The 17,306-nt window shown below is 47.3% G+C and overlaps 1 long non-coding RNA gene across 1 annotated transcript in view; it reads left to right on the forward strand.

The window, feature by feature from the left end:
• Window positions 1–14,642: 14,642 nt before the first annotated feature.
• LOC311525125 overlaps window positions 14,643–17,306 on the forward strand; it is a 36,875-nt gene continuing 34,211 nt past the window's right edge. Inside the window, exon 1 of the long non-coding RNA XR_014712695.1 lies at window positions 14,643–14,809. This is a non-coding gene — a long non-coding RNA (uncharacterized lncRNA). The remainder of the gene's footprint in view (window positions 14,810–17,306) is intronic.

Here is a 17,306-nt window from a genome sequence, read left to right on the forward strand (position 1 = left end):
CCACGCAGGGGAAAGAGACGCTGCCTCCCCCCCCCGCTTTTATAGCGCCCAACCCCTCCAGCCTCCCCCGTTGTTCTCTTGCACCCAGTCCCCGCAGCAGGTCACTGCTGCTGCCGACACTCTACGGGAGCGCAGCAGCGCTCGCGGGGGATTACAACACCGGCCGCGCACCGCGCAGGCGCCATGCCTCCGCCCCGAAGGACTCTGGGGACTGTAGTTTCCTGCCCCCTGCGCGGTGAGGCTGTGGGAAGCGGCAGGTGAGGCGTGGCTTGGCTCGGGCGGCGGGCGCCCCGGGGAGAGGGTGTCCCGCGGGAAGGCGGCGCGTGCTGCTGGGGCTCAGCAGCTGGCTGCCCACGTGCTTGCAGCAGTGCTCGCTGCACCAGGGTCACCAAGCCCCTGGCCTGGGTGGGTGTGAATGTCGTATGCAAATCATGCGATGAGCTAATGTGCATATTCGCAAATCATTTGCATATAATCACGCCGTCTGGGGAGTAAAGTCAGCAGCAGGGCAAGCTTCCGCCATACCACTCTTTTGCCAGCCACAACCATTCAGAAGCCAGGGTTAGCCCCTCTCCCCATTATGAAGTCGGCTTTAAAATCATGACATTTTTATAATATAATAAATGTTGGGATCTTTATTTGCCTTCTGGTTTTTGAGACTTTAGGGCTCATGTTTTGGTGCTTTTTTTGGGATGCATGAAGGCTAGAAACTTTCCTCCCTCCCCCCCATGAAAGCTGAGTATGCAAGTAGGCATCCACTGTGAGACATATGATGCCCCATACACACATAACCAGACAGGGAGATAAGCATCTGTCACCCCCTGCTTGAAAGGAACCTGTCTATGACATGTCACCTCCTGGTTACCTGCCTTAAGAACGTAATTTTCAGTATAGATGCACAGTACAGATAGTACTCCTTAGGTCAGTGGTGGGCAACCCCACGTGGCCCATTAGGGTAATCCGCTGGCAGGCTGGAGACAGTGTTTACATTGACCGTCTGCAGGCACGGCTGCCCGCAACTCCCAGTGGCCACAGTTCGCCGTTCCCAGTCAATGGGAGCTGCAGGGCGTGGCGTGGGCTGCAGGGATGTGCTGGCCACTGCTTCCGGCAACTCCCATTCGCCAGGAATGGCAAACCACGGCCACTGGGAGCTGCAGGGGGCCGTGCCTGCGGACAGTCAATGTAAACAAACTGTCTCGCGGCCTGCCAGTGGATTACCCTGATGGGCCGCATGCGGCCCTCGGACTGCAGGTTGCCCACCACTGCCTTAGATGCTACCCAGCCATACATTTCCCAGTGATTATGACAACCAGTGTACTACTGGCTCTCGGTAGAGACCTCCCATGTCACCCTTTAGTGAAATATTATGTAGATATACGACCCAGAAGATCCCTGTAAAAATCTATTCATCCCCTCTTCCAGTTGGCACCAAGAGGTTCATGGGTCACACTGCTGATTAGTGCAAAGCATAGTGGTCAGTTTGTGATGTGAGAACTGGAACTGAGACCCTTCAAATTCATCTCATATAAGTGCCACTAAATATCCATTAGATTAGAACATATTTTAGTCGCTGCTGAACTGGGCTGGGTTTAAACTTGTAACCTCCAGGTTAAAGGCTCTGCAGTGCATTAGCACTTTCCTGAGGCGTAAGTGTTAATTTAAGAGGGAATCATACATATAGATATTTTAAAAAAATTTTAAAAAAAGCCCAGTATTTATATATCTATATTAACAGAATATGAAGGTTGCAAGTCAAGCACTCAAAATGGAGATGTTAGAGTTAATGTTACCTATGGCAGCCTTAATTCATCATTCTTCTTCTCAATGGGTCTTTAATTATATGATTAAATATTATTTTTCTCACATGATTCATCAGTTTGGTTTGAACCCAGGACCTTCAAAATCACAGCACAGACATCTACTAATTAAACTAAATGAGCAACTGATAACAGAAGTAGGTTATTAGCTTCTATAAGGGTCAGCCCCTATAGTTGTTATATCATCCTTTTCCAGGGGGTTACACAACTATTTGCTAGACCAGGTGTTCCTAAACCGTGCTGTGGTATGTAAGCTTGATATTTCATCAATTCACTTCACAACGATTTTTGAAGAAGATGGTATGTGAACCCATATAGTTTAGGAGCCGCTGTGCTAGATAAAAGTAGAATGTTGGGTGTCATGATTCCTAGTTGCCATTCCTGGTTCAGGGAAGGTAGCATAGGATGAGAGTGGTAGTCAAAGACAAGCTAACCAAGCCTGTAGCTTCTTTCTGGAGTAGTGCAACTAGGACTTGGCTAGGGATCTAGGTTCTAATCCTAGCTCTGTTGGAAGTTACCTTGACCTGGATCCTCAAAAGTGTTTAGGTACCTAGTTCCCCTTGAAATAAATGGGAGTTATGTGCCTAAATACCTTTAAGGATCTGGGCCTTATCTGAAAGTGGAGAGAATAGAAATTGTTTCAGAGGGGAGTATAATGGGTTGTATAGCCCCTGACTGCAACAGCTACTTAATGGATACACTCAAAGCAACTATTTTTTCCACGTGTGGCTAATTATTTGATTAACAAGCTGCAACGTGGGGGTAAAAGGCTGCACCTCAGCCAGAGATGGGTTGGTAATAGGTACCCTGAGAAGGATTTAGCACTGGGTGCAGTTGGGGAGGAAATAGTGTAAGCACCTGGAACCTCTAAGAATAAACACAGGAATGAGCTGCTCTTTGAGAGAGGCCTGGAGGTCAATAAAGGTAGGAAGTTCAAGTAGCTAAGGGATGTAGCAATACATCTGAGGGAGCAGACCTTAGCATGGTCCCTGGGCTGAAATCTAGAGGAAGGGGGGGCCTAGGTTCCCTTACCTGCCCCAGGGAAAGGGATGGAAAGCTCTCCTGATGCAGAATGTGGTTGAAGACCTGGCATAAAATGTTGGATTTCTTTTTTTAATTCATCTGGAAGGGGTGGGACTACAAGTGACCTGAGTGGTGAGAAGGAGCAAACTGCGTGCTCTGAGTGGCTGTTGGAGGGTGCTAGAGTTGAAGACACACTACACCTGGCCATGAAGGGGTGCTCTAGTTGGTAAGTGACTCCTCGCAGAGGATATGAAGGCTTGATCAATAATAAGGGTTATGAAGTATAGGAAAAATATCAATAGAAGTGGTGAGCTTTGAATTTATTGTCTTATGGTTCCCAACTTGGGGAAGTTTTCCATAGGCTTCAGGAGAGAGAGAGCTTGTAAGGGAAACTCACTATCTCCAGGCTGAATTTGTCTGTTTCCCTATCTGTAAAATGGGAATAGTTGTATGTGGCTCCATTATAAAGTGCTTTGAAATCTCCCAATGAAAACTGTTATATATGAGGTGGGTATGGTTATACAAGTTTTCTTTATCATGCCAAACATACTGGGGTCCCAATTACACGTGGACACCTTTGGTGCTAATAGAGCAATAACCTAATATAAGGATTTTGGCTCTCTTTCAGCTCAGAGAGGTGTGACTGCTCCACACGTCAGAGAGACAAGGTAATATCTCTTATTGGACCAACTTCTATTGGTGAAAGAGACAAGCTTTTGAATGTAAGCAGAGCTCTTCTTCAGGTCAGCTCTGTGTAAATGCTCGAGCTTATCTCTCTCACCAACGGAAGTTAGTCCCTTTTTTGTGTCTCTAATCTTGTGACCAATACAGCTACAACAACACTACACGCCATACAGATGGCAACCACAGCTGAGGCCTGGGTTTATAGCCCTAGTGCAATGTCCCAGGTCCATATTCAGGGAGCTGGGATCTATTCCTCAGACCCCACATCTAGGAAGCTGTGATTTTATGTACACCCTAGTAGAAATTGCAATTGACTGCATTATAATCCTTCAACTTTATTAGCTTTCTGCTCTACTGGCTTGGAGGAACACCAGTAGTTCCTGCAAGCAATACATCAGTGCACCCATTAGTTTATTGCCAAATCTAGTTCCCAATCAAAACTATATGAAAAATATTATTTCCAAGTAGGGATTCTAAAAGGCAAGGCTGTGAATTCTCTCACTTGGGAAACTTGGGTTCCATTCTTACATCTAGGGCTGGCAGGGAAAACTCCAGTTTTTCATAGGAAATATAAATTCCTCTTGATTTCTTATCAATGTTTTGGCTTTTCCATTGGAAAAACAGGGGCTTTTTAAAGTTAAAAACAAATGAGCTTCCCATAAAAACTCAATTTTTGAAAACAAAACACTTTATTGAAGAATTTTCAGTTTCCAGTTTGACATGTGGAAACATTCAACCAGAATGAAAACTCTTGTGAATATTCATTTTGGTTGAAAAGCATTTTGTTTTTTAGAAGATGTTTCAGTGGAGAAGTTTTGACCAGTTCTGTTTAAGACAATAAGCCCCAGCTGTTTTTATGCTAAAAGTTGAGCATCCTTTGGCTGCTTGATTTATTAACTTGCTCTGCAAAACAAAAGGAATCCTACTAATGTTCGGTGAAGTTGACTGTTAATGGCCTGTTAGAATTCAACTGAGTTGGCTGCTAACTACCCGTCGGAAACTCTCCCCTATTTTCTTTTCAGTATCTCTAAGCAGTCTGCTAAATAGATACCAAAATACTACAACACTTGCCTAAAATAAGCATCTGAGTAGTTCTATTGTCACTGGCTCAAAATTCAGCACATTAAGTACCATGCTGAATCAGCACCTGAGTCCTGCCCTAGTGGTACAAATGTGAGAACTATTAAAGTATCAATAGACCTATTTTTCTTCATCTGTTGTTTATCTACTTTAATACAGCTATGGGGTGTCTAATATTTACATCAATGCCATTCTACTACCTTTAAAATCCAGATGTATATAGCTGTAAAGGTAAATGACTAGAAGTGTCTAAAAGATTATAAACATTTTATGAACAGTTTTTATTTTCAGTCCAAAATACTCCTCCTCCCCCCACCACCCTAGGGGCACTTGAAGGGATTTAGGTGCCTGGACAGGTGCCAAGCCTACCATGTAGGCACCTCTGACACTTCCCAAGCTGCAGCTCACAAGCCCCCGGAGATGCCAGCATTGCTGCTGGTTGGCACTTTCAAAACAACCCACACTGCTATCGCCCCCCAGCTCACAAGCTGCTCAGAGCCCTAGTGCAAGTTAATGCCCTGGAGGCCCTTAAGTGGGAGTTTTAAACTTGGTGGAGGTAGCTTGCCAGTGAGCCTGGTCCCATGAGCATGTACTGAGCACACCTAAGATCTGATGCCAGGCAGACCCCACAACAGGAGAGCTGGACACACAAGTTTCCAGTATGTGGAGAGGCAGCACATCACCTACACACAACAATCAGAAGCAACAGGACGGGCAAGCATAAGAGAAGTACTGAGCATGAGTAAGGTGCTGGAAATGGCCCAACTTGATGATCACTTTAGATAAGCTATTACCAGCAGGACAGTGGGGTGGGAGGAGGTATTGTTTCATGATCTCTGTGTGTATATAAAGTCTGCTGCAGTTTCCACGGTATGCATCCGATGAAGTGAGCTGTAGCTCACGAAAGCTCATGCTCAAATAAATTGGTTAGCCTCTAAGGTGCCACAAGTACTTCTCTTCTTTTTGCGAATACAGACTAACACGGCTGTTACTCTGAAACCTGTCTTAAGTACCTAATTCTAGGGAGTGTTTTGCAGTTGAAGCTCCTGAGTGGAGCCCACCAGCAGGCCAGCTGCTCAGTTGCCCAAGTCCCTAGCCTCTTCTCTCCTTTTAGCTAGTTTAGGCAGCTCCCTACCCAGCTGGCCAATTTCTGAAAATCTGTTTTTTAGGTGCTCAACTATTTCCATGTCTGAGGGAGTTTAGGTGGCATGGAGCTGCTTAGCTTGGGGCTGACAATTCCAATGCGCTGCAGGCCACCTATGGGTTAGGCACTGTTCTGGTCAATGCTGAGCAGCACCTCAATCTCTTTCAAAGTCTGTCCCATAATCAACATGTTTCACTCGTTGCACTTAGAATGGAATGAAATGTAATGCACAGCAAGACAGTCAGTGCAAAATTAATTTCAGCAAAGTAGACAACAGACAAGGAAACAACTGTTGTTCTTATTAATGTAGGATTCTTTGTACTTGTTAAAGGATCATCAAGGTGATTCTCAGCTCCATAATATGAGTTAAATAACTCTTGAAATAGAACAGCATACAACTTGGCTTTAAATATTATCCGGTGTCTCAAAGTGTTTACAAATTAGAGCCATTGTGTGCTTGATACTAGTTCATGCCATTGCCTCGCCTTGAATGCTACAGCTGTTTTTAGTGGAAAAAGACAAGAGGCACTTGGGTAAAATAACAGAGAATTTGCTTAGATCTTTTGAAATATTGAGCAATCCCAGCAGTTCATTTCCATATGCTAGTAGTTTAGCCAGTCAAACAATATCCATGCATAGTATTTTGGTCCATGTTTTTTACTATAAATGTACTGCATTTATGGGATTATATTTTCCATCAGAGTGTTTAAGTGAAAGAGTCATCAACTTTTTGTGTGTGGTCTAAGTAACATAAGACAACATGAATAGTTTGAATATTAAAAATGCCTTTGTTTTAACGAAAGTTGAACTAGTTTAACTTTACATCAACTTAAAAATCGACTTGGTTGGTGCAAAACCCTGTGTGGACAGGCCTAAATGGATTTAAACCTGGGTTTTATTAATGTGTATTGCAGTGGTGTCTAGAAAACAGAATCATTGTATGCTAAGTCAGTATAAACCAGGTGAAAAGTGAATGAGTAGTGCCCACACTATCTTTAACAAATTTAACTAAATCAGGTTTTTTTTAAAACAACAACAACATTGTTTAACCAGTGCAACTGAGAGCATAGACAAAGCCAGCATTTTATATGGTGCTCTGGAAAGGCCCTTACAGCAACTCTTCCCCAAAGTTATTCTGAAACTTCCTTCAGTTCCCACTCTGAGAAATACAGGCTGCATCCACACAACAGTCCCCTGATCTTGCTCTCCCAGATCCCAACTTCCTTATTATTTCCTGTAAATGCTTCTCCTCAGACCATCCATTTTTTTTTACTGATGTTGACTGACCAATCCTACTTTTACCATTGAAACAACACTTTATTTAAGTCAATGTGTCAGATTCCTGATATGCACATTGCTTTGCAAAGGTATTACAGGAAAACTTGTACTCAAAATGTGCTGAAAGCAGCAGAGAAGGAAAAAATGTTCATGCCTTGAGGATAGAGTACTGGACTGGGACTTTATTCCTGGCTCTGCAACTAGCCTTCTGGGTGGCCTTGGGCAAATCACTTCACCTCTCTGTGCCTAAAGCAATATATAACAGCTAAGTGCAATCATCAAGAAAAGACCTGAGTTGTGCTGCGGATTCCCCATTGAATGAGCATACTTCATATTTGGCACAAAAAAGAATTATCTGTATTAATAGAACTGGCAGAATACTGCAAAACAACATGAACATAAAAATCAGTTTGGACATGCTAGCACAAATATTTATAGAAAGTGATTTTGCTTTCCCAGGACACTTGCACCAGAAACCTGATTCCAAGGCTGTCTACTCTGCACTGTCATTGGTAAAACTTTTGTTAGTAAGGGGCGTGGGGGGGAAAAAAACACATTCCTGATCAACAGAAGTTTTACCGATGACAAGCACCAGTGTGGCCAGCACCATGGTAGTGGGAGATGCTCTCCCGTCCACAAAGCTACCGCCCCTGTTTTATTTTGTCAGCAGGAGAGCGTGGGGGAAAATTAGGCTTAGGTTTTGGTTCATTTTGGTCATTACAAAACCTAAACCTAACTTCCCCCTACTATTACTTTTTGTCAACTGTTTGAAATGGGCCACTCTCATTACCTACAAAAATTATTTTTCCTTCCTACTGTTAATTCAATTGTCTTGTTAGATTGACCTCACACTTGGTAAGGCAACTCCCATCTTGTCATGTATTTATACCTGCTCCTGTATTTTCCACTTCATGCATCTGATGAAGTGGGTTCTAGCCCATGAAAGCTTATGCCCAAATAAATGTTAGTCTTGAAGGTGCCACAAGGATTCCTCTTTGTTTTTACCTCTCAGCTGAACGTGAGAGGGCAGCTGGGCACCAGAGAAAGAGACCAGAAAGGTGGCTGGGAGCTGCCTGCGAAGAAGAGATTAACCTCATCTAACTTACAAACATAGGTTGAGGCAAGGAGACTTGCATTGCCCTATTTGTTCATGTGCCTACACCCAAATCTGTCTCTGGGCATTTGTCAGCCATTATAGCAGTGCAGTAAAACTACCTCCCTGAATGGCAACCTATTGAGGTTAACACGGTTCATGCATAGACACTGCATGACTTGTTATTTCTATTAAACAACACCTTACTAGAATCTCCTGAAAGGCACTGCACCAGGTGGGAGTGTGTAGCACACTGGGATACCTTCCACCACACTTTGTATTGATGCAAGCTCTCCTGGTATGCTGAGCACTGATGCAAGCAGCCAACTACGCCTGCACCCCAGTGAGAGTCACATTTTGATAGTTGTGTGCGCTGACAAAACTTGCATTGACCAAAGGCTGTAGTGTAGCCATGGCCACAGAGAGACAGAAAACTGCAGCAGAAGGATAGAGTGACTAGAGAGGGAGAACGGGTAAGTTTAGAGAGCTATTGAGAAGAACAGAAGCTGAAGAAAGTTGTTGGAGAGCTCTGGTCAGAGCTGACGAACCCAGCTGGGGCCTGGTCTACACTACAGAGTTAGGTTGACATAAGGCAGCTTAAGTCAACCTAATTATGTCAGTGTCTATACTACATCCTTACTCCCGCCGACGTATGTGCCCTACTACCCCAACATATGCAAGAGGTGCAAGGCTTCTGTTGGCGCAATCAGAGTGATGCAGTGTCCATGTAGGCACTGTGAGTTACTTACATTGACTATTGGCTGTCATTCTTGTCAATTTCATGGCTACCTGCTGGAACTGTGAACCTCTCCTGGCTTCCCACTAAGAACTGAAAGTCGGCAACTCATAGGAGGGACACTAAGGGGAGGACATGTGACCTCCCCATGTGACTCCTCCATGCCCCTCCCCCAGCCCAGGCCCCCTGCACTCTCCCTATTCCATGTTACCTACAGGGGGCTCTGTCCTCCTGCTGCGCCGGCTCCCCCTGGCACGTTCAGCTGCTCTTCCTGGCAGCCGGGCCCTGGAGCAGCTCCTGGATGCTGCCCAGTGCAGCACAGCAGCTGCCTGGGAGAGTGCCTGGCTGCGGCAGCAGCGGGCTGCCTTGTGCTCGGGCTTGGCTTCTAGGACAGCAGCTGAACAAGTCAGAGCCCCCTAGGCTCCCCAGCATGCTCAGAGTCGGCTCCTGTCCTCAGAAGCTGAGCCTGGGGGGGGGGGGGCAGCCTGCTGCTGCAGCCACATGCTCTCCCAGTCAGCCACTGCGCCGCACCAGGCAGCGTCCCAGGCAGCGTGGCTGGAAGAGGAAAGGCTCTTACCCCAGCCCTTCCTCTCCCTATCCGGGCATAGGCATGCCAACTGGGGGTGCTGCAGTATTCCCCCCCCACCCCGCCCGCTGGCCCTGCATGCCCAGGCTCCTGGCTGCCAGCCTCAGCTCTTGGGGAGGGTGGTGGACAGGGGTGGGGTGCTGAAAGCCAGCCCCCTTACTACTAAAAATGTTCCAGCACCACCGGCTCTTGCGGGCACTTGACCCTTTGTGCCCCTCCCACGCCTTGCAACCGCTAGCGGAGAGCTGAGCCTGGGTTTTCAGCCCCCCACACTGCCTCTCAAGTCGATGGAAGTGCTCCTGGTGAGGACGCGGGCCACCGACAGAAAGAGGGTAGTGCAGACATGAACCACCGTAGTAAAAGTCTATAGTGTAGACATGCCTGCAGGAGAGCTTGTGCCGAGACTCCTAGGCAAAAGGAAAGAAGAGCTTGGAAATGAGAGGCTTGATGCGGGCGGGTGGATATCATGTAGGACTTATGGATGAGGAGTCCTGGGGCAGTGGAGCACTGGGGGAGCCTCTTGCAGCAGGCTTGAGTGGGGGGCCAAGCCCAGAAATAAGGCTTAACTCTGCAGGGATGTTCCCTGAGCAGGGTAGGACTCATGAGCAGGAGCCCTGAAGAGCAGAACCATGTGGGGAACTCTTCTGCAGGAGATGGGACTTGCTGTCTGCGGTAACAGAGTTGCACGAGAGAAGTGACTCTAGCAACCCTCTGGTCAGAGCTGGGAGAGAGGGGCCCTGGAGGAGCAGAAAGGAAGTGGGAACAGCTGGACACTGACTCTCGAGTACGTGACCTGGAAACTATGTCCCTGGAGGTGGCCTGGAAACCTGTTGTGACTGTACTTGTAGTACTCTGGGGGTTTGGGAGAATGCTTGTTTCATGGGGGTTTTACAGATTACTGTGCAAGTATATGAATAAATTATGCCAAAGACAGGTCTTTGAATAGGACACGGACTATTCCTTTCTGTAGGCAAATGAAGGGGAAACTGAGGCAGGCACACTGCTTTTTTTTCCACAGCCTGCTGCAGGAGGGAGTTCCAGGAGGGGTGGCCCAGCCACTGGTAGCTTACGTGAAGTGCTTTGGTGTTCTCAGTGCAGTTGCTACCAGAGGAGAGTCCATCTCACGTGAAAATATACCAACAGACCACTAGCAATCTCAATAGAGAAGCCAAGATATGGGTGGGAATGGAGAGTGAACCCACTCCTAGAAGTGGTGCCTATGGGTTACTGTGGAGGCTCGTGGATGGGGTTAGGATGGGAAGTTTGCATTGTTACTGCCCAAGCTATAAATTGCTCTGGGACATTTCCCAGGAAAGGGGGAGTGCAAGTGTTGGGAGGATTGTTCATTGTTCTTAAGATCCAAGGGTCTGGGTCTGTAGTCACCTAGGCAAATTGGTGAGGCTTTTTACCAAACCTTGTCCAGGAAGTGGGGTGCAAGGTTTTGGGAAGTATTTTGGGGGGAAGGACGCGTCCAAACAGCTCTTCCCCAGTAACCAGTATTAGTTTGGTGGTGGTAGCGGCCATTCCAAGGATAACGGGGGTAATATTTGTTACCTTGGGGAAGTTTTGACCTAAGCTGGTAAAGATAAGCTTAGGAGGTTTTTCATGCAGGTCCCCACATCTGTACCCTAGAGTTCAGAGTGGGGGAGGAACCTTGACATGGTGGCAGCGGTGGGATAGTTGTCTGGGCGAGTTACAGCATTTAGCTTACGGTAGTCCACGCAAAAACGTATTTCCCCATCTGGTTTGGGAACTAGAACCACTGGAGATGCCCATGCACTTTCAGAGGGGCGGATTACACCCATCTGTAACATATCCTGGATCTCCCGTTCTATAGCAGTTTTAGCTTGAGGAGACACCCGGTAAGGTTGGACCCTAATTGGGTGAGCATTACCTGTGTCAATGGAGTGGTATGCCCGTTCAGTCAGTCCTGGGGTGGCTGAGAACGTTGGCGCGTAGCTAGTGCACAGCTCCTGGATCTGCTGTCGCTGCATACGCCCAAGGGTCATGGAGAGGTTCACCTCTTCCACACCACCAGCACATTTCCCTTCGTAGTAGACACCTTCAGGCCACTCAGCGTCGTCTCCTCCCTGGGCTGTAAACTGACAAACCTTTAATTCTCTGGAATAAAAGGGCTTTAGAGAATTAATATGATACACCTTAGGCTTTCGGTTGGAGGTGGGGAATGCTATGAGATAATTAACAGCTCCCAGGCGCTCCTGGACCACGAATGGCCCTTCCCACGATGCTTCCATTTTATGGGCCTGGAGCGCCTTTAAGACCATGACCTGGTCTCCTACTTTGAAGGAACGCTCTCTGGCATGTTTATCATACCAGGCTTTTTGCTCTTTTTGAGCATCCTGTAAGTTTTCTCTAGCAAGGGCTAAAGAGGTTCGGAGGGTGTTTTGTAGGTTGGTTACAAAGTCCAGAATGTTAGTTCCTGGAGAAGGTGTAAATCCCTCCCATTGCTGCTTCACCAACTGCAATGGCCCCTTAACCTCACGGCCATATACAAGTTCAAATGGGGAAAACCCTAAACTGGGATGTGGTACAGCTCTGTAGGCAAAGAGCAACTGCTGCAATACTAGGTCCCAATCATTGGAGTGCTCATTTACGAATTTACGTATCATGGCCCCCAAAGTTCCATTAAACTTCTCCACCATGCCATTTGTTTGATGATGGTAAGGAGTGGCAACCAAGTGATTTACCCCATGAGCTTCCCAAAGGTTTTTCATAGTTCCTGCCAGGAAATTAGTCCCTGCATCTGTGAGGATGTCGGAGGGCCAACCTACCCTGGCAAAAATGTCTGCTAGTGCCTGGCACACACTTTTAGCCCTGGTGTTGCTTAGAGCTACTGCTTCCGGCCATCGGGTGGCAAAATCCATGAAAGTCAGTATGTACTGCCTTCCTCTGGGTGTCTTTTTCGGAAAAGGACCCAGAATATCCACAGCTACTCGCTGAAATGGAACTTCAATGATGGGGAGTGGCTGGAGAGGAGCTTTGACCTGGTCTTGGGGTTTTCCCACTCTTTGGCACACCTCACAAGACTGGACATAGGTAGAAACATCCTTGCCCATTCCCTCCCAGTGGAATGACCCCCCCAAAACGGTCTTTGGTCCTGTTCACCCCAGCATGGCCACTAGGGTGATCATGGGCTAAGCTCAAGAGCTTGGCCCGGTATTTAGTTGGAACTACCAACTGTCTCTGAGGATGCCAGTCTTCCTGGTGTCCCCCAGAAAGAGTTTCCTTGTATAAAAGTCCTCTTTCTACAACAAACCTGGATCGATTAGAAGAGCTGAGAGGCGGTGGGTTGCTCCGTGCCGCCGTCCAAGCTCTCTGGAGGCTTTCATCTGCTTCCTGTTCGGTCTGGAACTGTTCCCTTGATGCTGGAGACATCAGTTCCTCATTGGATTGTGGACCTAGGCTTGGTCCCTCTGGAAGCGATATAGGGGATGGAGCTGTTTCTGTTGACTGTGAACCGCTCTCCGCTGGTGCACTATGTTGGGATTCAGGCTCCGGCTGAGCCTCTTGTGTAGGGTTATCGGCTGCTGCCAGTTCAGGTTCGGTGGGGCCCTCTGGTGTTGAGGTTGCAAGTACTGGATTCAGTGCTGACACGGGGTCTGGTGTTGGTTGTTTGGCTGGTTCCGGTTCTGGGACTGGTTCCGTCTGGGTCTCTGGGACTGGATCCACTACTGCTGTTGCAGACATTGGCCTGGGGTCCAGGTCCATCACCTCTGACTGGGTCCTGATAGAAGTTTCCAGAACAGAGCTAGGCCTCACGGCTTGTTTAGCCTGGTTGCGGGTGACCATTCCCACCCTCTTGGCCTGCTTCACATGATTGGCCAAGTCTTCCCCCAACAGCATGGGGATGGGATAATCATCATAGACTGCAAAAGTCCACATTCCTGACCAGCCCTTGTACTGGACAGGCAACTTGGCTGTAGGCAAATTGAAAGAGTTGGACTTGAAGGGTTGAATCGTCACTTGGATCTCTGGGTTGATTAAATTGGGGTCCACTAAGGAAGCATGGATAGCTGACACTTGTGCTCCGGTGTCCCTCCACGCGGTGACCTTCTTCCCACCCACACTCACAGTTTCCCTCCGCTCCAAGGGTATCTGGGAGGTATCTGGGCCTGTGGACCTCTGGTGTGATTCCGGTGCAATGAACTGTAACCTGTTCGGATTCCTGGGCAGACCACCTGGAACATCTACAAAAAGTCCTTGAGCGCATAAGGGAGGCAGGACTAACTGTTAAGGCTAAGAAGTGTCAAATAGGCCTAAACCGAGTGACTTACCTTGGACACCAGGTGGGTCAAGGAACTATCAGCCCCCTACAGGCCAAAGTGGATGCTATCCAAAAGTGGCCTGTCCCAAAGTCAAAGAAACAGGTTCAATCCTTCTTAGGCTTGGCCGGTTATTACAGACGATTTGTACCGCACTACAGCCAAATCGCTGCCCCACTGACAGACCTAACCAAAAAGAAACAGCCAAATGCTGTTCAGTGGACCAGAAAGTGTCAGAAGGCCTTTAACAAGCTTAAAGCGACACTCATGTCTGACCCTGTACTAAGGGCCCCAGACTTTGACAAACCGTTCCTAGTAACCACAGATGCCTCCGAGCGTGGTGTGGGAGCAGTTTTAATGCAGAAAGGACCTGATCAAGAATTCCACCCTGTAGTGTTTCTCAGCAAAAAACTGTCTGAGAGGGAAAGCAACTGGTCAGTCACTGAAAAAGAATGTTATGCCATTGTCTACGCTCTGGAAAAGCTACGCCCATATGTTTGGGGACGGCGTTTCCACCTGCAAACCGACCATGCTGCACTAAAGTGGCTTCACACCGTCAAAGAAACTAACAGAAAACTTCTTCGGTGGAGTTTAGCTCTCCAAGATTTTGATTTCGACATCCAACACATCTCAGGAGCTTCTAACAAAGTGGCTGATGCACTCTCCCGTGAAAGTTTCCCAGAATCAACTGGTTAAAATCGTCCTTGAGATGTGGAAAATATTGTTAGTCTTTATGTACTTGGTAGTATATTTAGAGATGCATGTGTCTTATTAACTCTGTTTCCTAGAGCTCCAGGAAGAAATCCCAGCCAGTGTTTCACCCTAGCTGAGATTTGGGGGGCGTGTCATAAATATAAAGGGAAGGGTAAACCCCTTTGAAATCCCTCCTGGCCAGGGGAAAGCTCCTCTCACCTGTAAAGGGTTAAGAAGCTAAAGGTAACCTCGCTGGCACCTGACCAAAATGACCAATGAGGAGACAAGATACTTTCAAAAGCTGGGAGGAGGGAGAGAAACAAAGGGTTTGTGTGTCTGTCTGTAGTCGTCTTGGCCGGGGACAGAACAGGAATGGAGTCTTAGAACTTTTAGTAAGTAATCTAGCTAGGTATGTGTTAGATTATGATTTCTTTAAATGGCTGAGAAAAGAATTGTGCTGAATAGAATAACTATTTCTGTCTGTGTATCTTTTTTGTAACTTAAGGTTTTGCCTAGAGGGGTTCTCTATGTTTTTGAATCTAATTACCCTGTAAGATATATACCATCCTGATTTTACAGGGGGGATTTCTTTATTTCTATTTACTTCTATTTTTTATTAAAAGTCTTCTTGTAAAACACTGAATGCTTTTCATTGTTCTCAGATCCAAGGGTTTGGGTCTGTGGTCACCTATGCAAATTGGTGAGGCTTTTTATCCAACATTTCCCAGGAAAGGGGGAGTGCAAGTGTTGGGAGGATTGTTCATTGTTCTTAAGATCCAAGGGTCTGGGTCTGTAGTCACCTAGGCAAATTGGTGAGGCTTTTTACCAAACCTTGTCCAGGAAGTGGGGTGCAAGGTTTTGGGAAGTATTTTGGGGGGAAGGACGCGTCCAAACAGCTCTTCCCCAGTAACCAGTATTAGTTTGGTGGTGGTAGCGGCCATTCCAAGGATAACGGGGGTAATATTTGTTACCTTGGGGAAGTTTTGACCTAAGCTGGTAAAGATAAGCTTAGGAGGTTTTTCATGCAGGTCCCCACATCTGTACCCTAGAGTTCAGAGTGGGGGAGGAACCTTGACACTGCCCAAGCTATAAATTGCTCTGGGACTTAGTTGTCGGGGGCTAACAAATAAGCTAGACTACGTTTCCGACTTCATATTGCACACACTAAAGGCTTCTTACATCCATCTATTTTTCCCTCCTCCCTGCCCAACCACCCAGGGTGCCCCCTTCCCATCCCTTTCTTTCTCAGGGGCTTCCTGCAATCCTCCCCCTGCCAGAGATTCTGTGTGCCCTCATTCTCCTGTACCAGGCCTCCCTTCTTTGCCATACAAGAGCTCTGTGCACCCCCATTCCTACTTCCCCCATGTCCTCCATTTCCCCAAGGAATGGACAAAATCATACTCTTGTAGACAGTATCGTTCAGAAACAACCACTCTCTATGAGCAGTGTAATACATTCCTCTCAGAGTTCAGGGGGCATTTTCCCATCACCCTCAGTTGTTTGTAACCATATCTATTTGACTTTCACCCCACTTTGCCATGCACCCTCATTGCCTGTGCATCACCTCTTGTGCAGAGTTTCTGGTACGAGACACTATTTTCCCTTGAACCTGTTGTTTGTGTTGTAGTGGAATCGCCTGGTTTGCATCAAACCTCTCCTTTTTACGTTGGCCGTTCAGTTAGAACAGACATTTGGCAGGAATCCAGTTGTCTAGTATGTTTGTCAGGATGCCAACTTGCAGGAGCTTTCAGCAATGACTGGACTGAGGGATTGCATACAGGCAGATAAAGATCCTTTTGTATCCGTTACTCAGGATTCCTGGGTTGCTCTCCTGCCTGTGCTAAGCTGTCAAGTGTTAAATAACTTACACTGAAGGTGCACTAACCCTGGTGCCTGTTAAATAATATATAAAGCACCACCCTTAGGCCTTGTCTACACGGGCAAGTTTCTGCGCAGTAAAGCAGCTTTCTGCGCTGTAACTCCCGAGGTGCACACGCTGCCAAGCCACTCAGTGTGCAGACACCGTGCAGCTGCAGCGCTGTAAAAAAACCCACCCTGATGAGAGGCATAGAGCTTCCTGGGCCAGGGCTACAGCGGCATGGTGCCAATGTAGACACCCTGCTCGATTACAGCGCTGTGATTGGTCTCCGGGAGATGTCCCCCAATGCCTGTTCTTGCCTCTCTGGTCATCGGTTTGAACTCTAGCCCTGCCTGCAGGTGACCAACTGTGAGCCCCACTCCATAAATTCCTTGGGAATTTTCAAAGTTCCCCTTCCTGTTTCTCCGTGATGTGTGCAGTGGTCTCAATGCATATTTCCAGGTGACCATGTCTGCTCCATGCACCAGGTGATTTCCCCACTTGGAGCAATGCCGAGCTGCTGGACCTCATCAGTATTTGGGGAGAGGAGGCTGACCAGTCCCAGCTGTGCTCCAGCCGTAGGAATTACAATACCGAATGACAGATTTCACGATGCATGACAGAAAGGGGCCATGACCGGAATGCACTGCAGTGCAGGGTCAGAGTGAAGGAGCTGCAGAACACCTACCACAAGATGCGGGAGGCAAACCGATTCTTGCTTCTGTCAAGGTGCCCCATTTATAGCTACATAAGCCAAAGCATTAAGGGGTAGTCAGGGTCTCTGAGGATCACAATGGGCACTTTGGCTTCCCCTATGGTAATCTTCTGATCCGGGAAGAAAATCCCGGCTTGCAGCTTCCTGAATAGGCCAGTGTTCTGAAACATGCGTGCATCATGCACCTTTTCAGACCAGCCTGTGTTAATGTCCGTGAAATGCTCACAGTGATCCACAAGCACCTGGAAAACCATTGAGAAATATCCCTTCTGATTAATGTACTTGGTGGCTAGGTGGTCTTGTGCCAAAATTGGAA

This window comes from Lepidochelys olivacea (assembly GCF_965140295.1).
Source record: "Lepidochelys olivacea isolate rLepOli2 genome assembly, chromosome: 8".
NCBI lineage: Eukaryota > Metazoa > Chordata > Testudines > Cheloniidae > Lepidochelys > Lepidochelys olivacea.